This window comes from Glycine max, chromosome 5 (genome assembly GCF_000004515.6).
Source record: "Glycine max cultivar Williams 82 chromosome 5, Glycine_max_v4.0, whole genome shotgun sequence".
Classification (NCBI taxonomy): Eukaryota; Viridiplantae; Streptophyta; class Magnoliopsida; order Fabales; family Fabaceae; genus Glycine; species Glycine max.
The window spans coordinates 7,439,292-7,446,752 of NC_038241.2; the positions used below are offsets into that span (position 1 = coordinate 7,439,292).

The following is a 7,461-nucleotide window of genomic DNA, read 5'->3' on the forward strand; positions in this document are numbered from 1 at the left end:
AACTTTGCCACTGGTAATCGATTATAGGAAACTAGTAATCGATTACCAGAGAGTAAAAATTCTGATAACTTAGAAAATTTGAGAAAAACTCTTTTGAAAAACAAAATTGTGCTATGTTTGTTTTTTGAAAAATCTTTTCAATACTTCCCTTGTGAAGTCTTCTTGCTTTCTTCTCTTTGAATCTTGAATTCATCCTTTATTGAATCTTGAAATCAAACTTCTCTTGATTCTTGAATCTTCTTGATTTCTTCTCATGAAGCTTGAAATTAAACTTGATCTTGAACTTGTTGACTCAATCTTGAAATCATTCTTTGGGCTTTTTGTCATCATCTTTTTCATCATCAAAACTACTTGAATCAACTTGATTCATCATCATGAAGCTTGCTTCTACAATTGAGGAGTCGTGTGTTGTGTACAGTTCATAGATAGAGTCTGTATGCTAAAATGTTTTATGGATTAGACCTGAATCAGGAGGAAGAGACCCTAGCGAACTCTTCGGAGTCTAGGCCTTGGGGGTAAATACACTTGATTTAAGTACTCCTTTAAGCTTATGCTGATCCCACATGATTGGAGCATTCTCACAAAACAGTGTGTCCCTGACTGGTCTTCCAATAATTTTACCTAGTGAGAGTGACCTGATTTACCAATGTTTGGTCTGTCTTGTCATGTACTCTTAAGCACCCGACAAGGTTTTTCACTCACATGGTACCTTAAATGAATATGTTAAGGTAGGATTCAACTGGATCAAAATAAAAGAAATAAAACACAAGCAAGATTGAAAATTTGACTAAAATTAAAAAATTTAAAATAAGAAAATCAAATGTCTCTATTTTAAAATGAAGGAACCGAAATTGGAGGTTAGCAAAGTAGAGAGACCAAAATTATACTTAAGTCTTATTATTATTATTAGGCTTAACGATATTTTTAATCCTTCAAATTTGGATAATTATTTTTTTCATTAAAAAATAATTTATTTTTATTAGTACTCAAATTTTTGAAAAAGTTATTTTTAGTCTTTCTTTGTTCAATTTGTTTATGATTTTATAATTTGTAATGGTTTTTAACTATAAAAATTTATGTTTAAACTTCTTTTTTTTGAAAAATTATTTCTGATGATTTTAAACCACCGAAATATTTGACTCATGTGGTTTGATAGTTGTTTTTTTATATATTTTTTTGGTTTTAAAGAAGAAAAATAAAAAAAAATAGATGTAAAATTATCGTAATTTTTTTATATATATTTTGATTGTTTTAAATTGTCATAAATCATTTAAAAATAAATAAATTTAAAAAAATTGACAATAATAAATCATCACAAATAATAACATCATTAATGTAAAGAATGTAAAGAATGAGAAAGACTAAAAGTAATTTTTAAAAAAATTAATAAATTAATAAAAAATAAATTTTATTGAAGGACTAAAAAAATAATTACTCAAACTTAAAAACTAAAAACATATTTAAATCATAATAATGATATCTGAATATTATATTAAACACCTAATTAATTTGAATCTTAGATGCATCTAATTAATTCAAGTCAAACCAAATGTAACATTTTTTCAGTTACAAATATCTTCTACTCGAAATTATATCAACAATTAAAGTTCGCGAAGTAACCCACCCAAGAGTGGAAATCAACTACAAATAGGATTTTAAGAAGAAGAAAAAAAAGGAAATGTTCAACATTGATATAAATGGGATTCTTCGGATTATACATTTTTTTACTTTGATATAGTAATGAAAGTCATAAGCCCGTCTAGCTCAGTTGGTAGAGCGCAAGGCTCTTAACCTTGTGGTCGTGGGTTCGAGCCCCACGGTGGGCGTTTTGATTTTTTTTTTTATTAATTTCAAGTTTATTAATTTTGAAATTTTATTGTTTTCTACTTGTCTTCCTTGCATCTTATTTAACAACATTATTTTTTTCTCTCTTCAATTTTGGGGCAAGGAATCATGATTGAGTTTGCCTTTGCTTAATATTATTAGAAAAATGAGAGTGCATTGATTTGTTTTAGCTTTTTCCTCAAAAAAATACTTTTAAAACATGTTAATTCGTTCACATAAGCTTCATAAAAAAATAGAATTTGAAAAAAAATAATTAAGAAACTATATTAGCAATAAGTTTGTATTTATTATTTAACTTAAAATGTGTATTGCCTCTTGCATCATTGTGAGCATTCTTGTGACAACGGAAGATGGAAGAGGTCGTGCAAATCAACAACCCAGTTGAAGAAACAAATATGCATGGTAGGAGAATTACTAGTTAAGAGTGCGTCGCTGGAAATTAAAGAGGCGCAGATTTTGCAGTTCATGCGTTCAACTACATAGTTGTACAGTGATTAAATTGTCAAATCGATTAAAAATAATTAAAAAAACCAAAAATCTAAAAAACCACATTTTGTGCGGTATTGTTTGATTTTCGCATCTTATTATAAAAAATCAAATCAAAACAGATTGTATAATATAATTATATTAATTTTTATTACGACAATTTACAATAAGTATTAAATAATTTTTTATTTTTCATTTTTTTTAATTAAGATGTATATTTTACTTTCATATATTAACAATGATGTACTAAGATTGTTAAAAAATAATATTAAATATTAAGTGATATATAAATTACTATTATATTATAATAATAATTGGTAATATTATTTTATATTAATGTTAAATAAAAGTGAAGATAATAATTTTTAATCAAAATATGTTAAACAAAATTTAATAAAAATAAAATTTATTTTTAAAATTATATGATAATTATGTAAGTTTAGTTGACAGGTTTAAATTACGATAATAGTTAAAAATTAAAAAATCACAAAACTGAATCAGACAGCAAAGGATTAGTTTTGTTGGTTTGGATTGGATTTGATGTTATATTTAAGTATCTTTATCTTATGTTTGGTTTGTATGACTTTTTGTATATAAATCGAACCAAATCACATCACAAGCATCATTAAGGTTTCTATATCTGAGATATTGTTCGCTTAGGTGCTTGATAGATCATCGCAATTTTATTCTTATAAAAGACGTTTAAAAAAAAATCTATGTAAAAAAAAGATCTTTGTAAATAAATTACAACCTCAAGTCTTAAATTATATGAGATTTTATAGTTACTGGAACAATTTTACTTAATTTTATTGTATTTCCCGATCAATAAAATATTTTTTTCATTTTTAAATACAACAACGATCGACAACTCTTTCACCTGATATAATTATATAAAACATAGTCTTCGATCGACAACTCTTTTCACTTTTATCTTCTTCCCACATGGTCTGACTTAAATGTAATGTTTGGTACTCAAGTATGCATGGTAAGATACTCACCACAAATTGGTTGTATTAATTACGCTAGGCCCACGAGGGAGTTGGACACATTACATCATGCATACCAATAAACATATTCTCTTCACATCCAAATAATTATCTAATAATAACAACACTCATCGTTTCAATGGTCCTTCCTAAGGGATGCCCTCGCCCCCACCAACTACAGTCCTTTTAGCAAAATTCTTATATTGTGTGGTGCCTCAGTCTATATATGGTTCTTGTCAACAATCCCCAAAATTTATAGAAGCATATATATCTGAAAATGGTTATCATGACAGGTGGAGAATACTCTTTATATTCAAGAAGTTTCTGGTCCAATTAAAATATGTTCAGGATTAATGCATAGCTTTCCTAAAAAAAAGAAAGAATTGAACCATGCAGCCATTTCTTCTGTTTATCATATAATTCCTTAAAAGGTATATTAATTAGCTTGGTTTATAATAAAAGAATAACAAAAACTATAACTTCAATTTTTTCTTAAAATCGTACGTAAAACTTCGTAACTCCTGTCGATTTCAAAGCTTGGATAAAGAAGAAAAAAAATGTGTTAATTAGGTTGTCGACAACCAGTATAAAATTTGTGACTAATGAATATATAAATCACTCACGATAAAAATTTCTATAAGGTGATGTCATTATTTAGAAGTAATGCATTATATAACTATAGTAAAATGTGAAATGAGTTAGATTCATTACATCGAAGTACACTCTAATATAGTCTTAAATGAGTAAAGGTTCTCATATTTGCCGGATAGATGTGGGTAAAGAAGTTAATTTAGAAGTGTTCAGTTTAGTTTGTTATTTACTTGAAATATTGATACTTTAATATATTTATATTCTATATTATAAAAGAGAAGTATAGGAAAATTATTATTGTGTCCGTGCTTAGAAAATTGTCATGTGTTCCTTTTGTTGGGTTTATGATCATTTTATTGTCATTTTTGTTTCTTCTTCAGCAGCAACACGTGTGTGGTTTATGTGTTTGTTTTTTCCTTAAAAAACAATTGTTGTATCGTGTATGATGCTTAAGCTAGCTTGCACTCTTTGGTTGGGCACGTGGTTTGGGTGTTTTGTGGAATCCCGTTGGTCGTTGTTGTGTCATTTTGGTTTGTTTCATTTTCGAGTTGGAAACCAAAACTGTTTCTTTTCTCTTTGTTTGGTTCTGGATTTCAAGGTGTGAGCTTTTTAGTATACTGAGCATGGTTGTGTTATGTTTTTTTGCTGAATGTCTTTGCCTTCGGTTTGTTTTCAGTTTTCTTTTTGTTTTCCAATTTCATTTTGCTCCGTTGCTCGGCTTGGTTGTGAGAAAAAAGGTAATGTTTTTTTGCTGAATGTCTTTGCATTCGGTTTGTTTTCAGTTTGTATGTGTTACCTTTTTCGGGTGATTTTAGAACTCTTTTTTCGTGTTTTTCTGACTTTGGTGCTTTGTTTTCTAACTTTTATGTTGTGCATGGTTGTGATTTTATAACTTTTCTTTGGTTGAGAAGTTTGTTTTCTAGTTTGGTTTTGCTCCGTTGTTGGGCTTGGCTGTGAGAAGAAAAGGTAATGTTTATGTTGTGCATGTCTCTCTTACCTTATCCCCCTGATTTTAGAACTTTTTTCGGTGTTTTTGTAACTTTCATTTTTTTTAATGAGTTACGTTTATTTTACAGTTTTCCTTTGCTCGGTTGTTCGTTTTGGGTGCGAGAAATGAAAGTTATACTTTCGTACCCATGTTTGGGTTTGGCTGAGAGAAGTTGAGCCTTAACTTGAGGATGGTTGTTTTTTGTATGCTTTGTTAAGTTTCGTGTTAATGCATTCTTATATGTTTGTCGCCTCTTTTGTTAACTTTGTTTACTCACATGGTCAGGTGTTTATTTTTACTGATTCATATGCAGTTTGTTGTGGTCTTATGTGTGTTTTCTGAGTTTTCTTCTTTGTTTTTTTTGTCATAGGTTGTTAACTTTGGTTTCCTGTGGTTGAGGTGGTAATTTTATTTTTTTCCCCTTTGACTATATGCTTGGTTTTTAACTAATGTTCTGTTTTTCTTGGTGTTGTTGTTCAAGGTTTGCGATTGTGTAGATCATAGATTTACGAGGATTCAATTTTATATAGATTTGCGAGCAACCAATTTTATATAAAGTTATGGCACGTGTTCCTGATAAGATTAAGTTGATAGATGGATCAAGGGAAACTCTTAAGCTTTCTGTAAGGATCACTGATCTTTGGTTCATTGGGATCCCTAAAAAGTCTGAACAAGCCGAAATGGTGGTTGTTGATTCTGATTATGTTTTTGCCCGTTTTTTTATTATTATATACTATATTATTGACCATTCAATCAGGTATTTATATACTTTGTATATTATAGGGAGATGAAATCCATGTTGTTTGCAAACAAGATCAGCTAAAGTCTTGGAAGACTGATTTGAAAGAAAATTTGACTTATGTGATGCATAACTTTAAAGTTATGAAGAATGATGGGAAATTCAGAATTTGTGATCATGAATATAAATTATCTTTTATTGGAGTTACTGTTGTTAGGCAATATGATACGGAACACTTACCTTTTAGGAAATTCAAATTTGTTGATTTTTCCGCTGTCATTGCTGGTCATTTTGAAACTGGACTCTTGGTTGGTAAGATCATTTGCAATTTGTGCATTGATTTTGATTGAGGTACTTATGGCTTTTCAAATAACATGCGTTTATCTTGTGGTTGCTTTATACGTTATTGGCGTGGTTGATGAAGTGGTATTCCGATATGTCTCATAAAAAAATACGAGGGTTGTTTTCAAATTAAAGGATTTGAGGCAATGTTTTAGGATTTAAGTTTTGAGTGCGTGTAATTGTTAGGGGTGGGAATAGGTCAGGCCGGCCTACAGGGGCCTACGACTTAACCTACATAAAGTCTGACTTGAACTGACCTATTTAATTAAAAGGTTAGGCTCATGTTTTTTTAAAAGCTTATTAAATTAAATAAATCAGGCTTAGACTTATTAAAAAACCTTATAAGCCTGATAGGCCGGCCTATATATATGTATATATACTTATATTATTTTTTGGGTACCAATATATTCTTATATTATTTTTTGGGTATAATTAATTTTTAAAAAAAAATTAGCAGACTTTGATTACACATTACTGCTCCATAACTTTCATTCCTATAATCAAGCAAGACTTTAATAACAATTTAGGTGTGTGTCATGTGCCCCTTTATATTCCTCATTATTTTTATTGGCTTTCCTATTCCTATTAACGTTTCCTTTAACTTTCTTTCTTATTATGTTCCTACTCCAGAGCAAAGAAATATTAAAGATTTAATGTGAAGAAGGCTTTTAAAAAGGCTATCAAGCTAGGCTAGGCTTTTAAAAAGATCAAGCCGAGCCAAAATAAAAGCCTTTGATAGGCTATAGGCCAGACTCAGGCCTCAAAAATTCATCGTAGGCTAGGCTCAGGCCTTTTGAAGCCTAGCCTATTCCCATCCCTAGTAATTGTTATTTGTATTTGATGATGATTAGATACTGATATACTAATACATTTATTGTTGTTTGGTTCTGATAGTGGACAGGTACTATCCTGCACACTCTAGGAAAATTACTGCTTACAGTTTTTGTGTTATTTGAATGAGGTTGAAGATGAAAGGTCCATCGTTATTCTTTTGACACATGCCAGGATCAAGGAAGCCCAGGGTTAGTGTAATGTGAAATTTCTCAATTTTCATTACTAAATAATGTTTTTTTTTTGTCTGATCTACAGGATCATATCCGCCGTCAGTCAGTAATTCTTTCAGGGCGTCTAAACTCATGATCAACGAGCTTGTGCTGGAAATCCAAGAATTCAGAGAGAGGTATTTTGACAATGTGTTACTTTTGTGTTTGTAATTTGAAACTGTTAAATATGTAACTAATCTTTGCTAGGGTTTTGCATTTGTTCTATTCTTATAGGCTTTTAGATTTAGGGATTGAGGTTAGATCAGTTTTGACATAGATGGTGCTATCCGGCTTGCGGTCAATGTCACAAAAAAATTGACATAGAAACTGTGCCATTCACATGTCCATGTGGCAAAGACAACGATCAACCTGTACTAAGGTCATTGATTCACTGCTTAATTGGTATGGCCTTCATCAACTACTTTTTCTTATACTGGTATG

At 30.0% G+C, this 7,461-nt stretch overlaps 1 non-coding gene across 1 annotated transcript; it reads left to right on the forward strand.

The window, feature by feature from the left end:
- Positions 1 to 1,753: 1,753 nt before the first annotated feature.
- Positions 1,754 to 1,826, forward strand: TRNAK-CUU (transfer RNA lysine (anticodon CUU)). Its single transcript has one exon. It is a non-coding gene; the product is annotated as a tRNA-Lys (tRNA).
- The last annotated feature ends 5,635 nt before the right edge of the window (positions 1,827 to 7,461 follow it).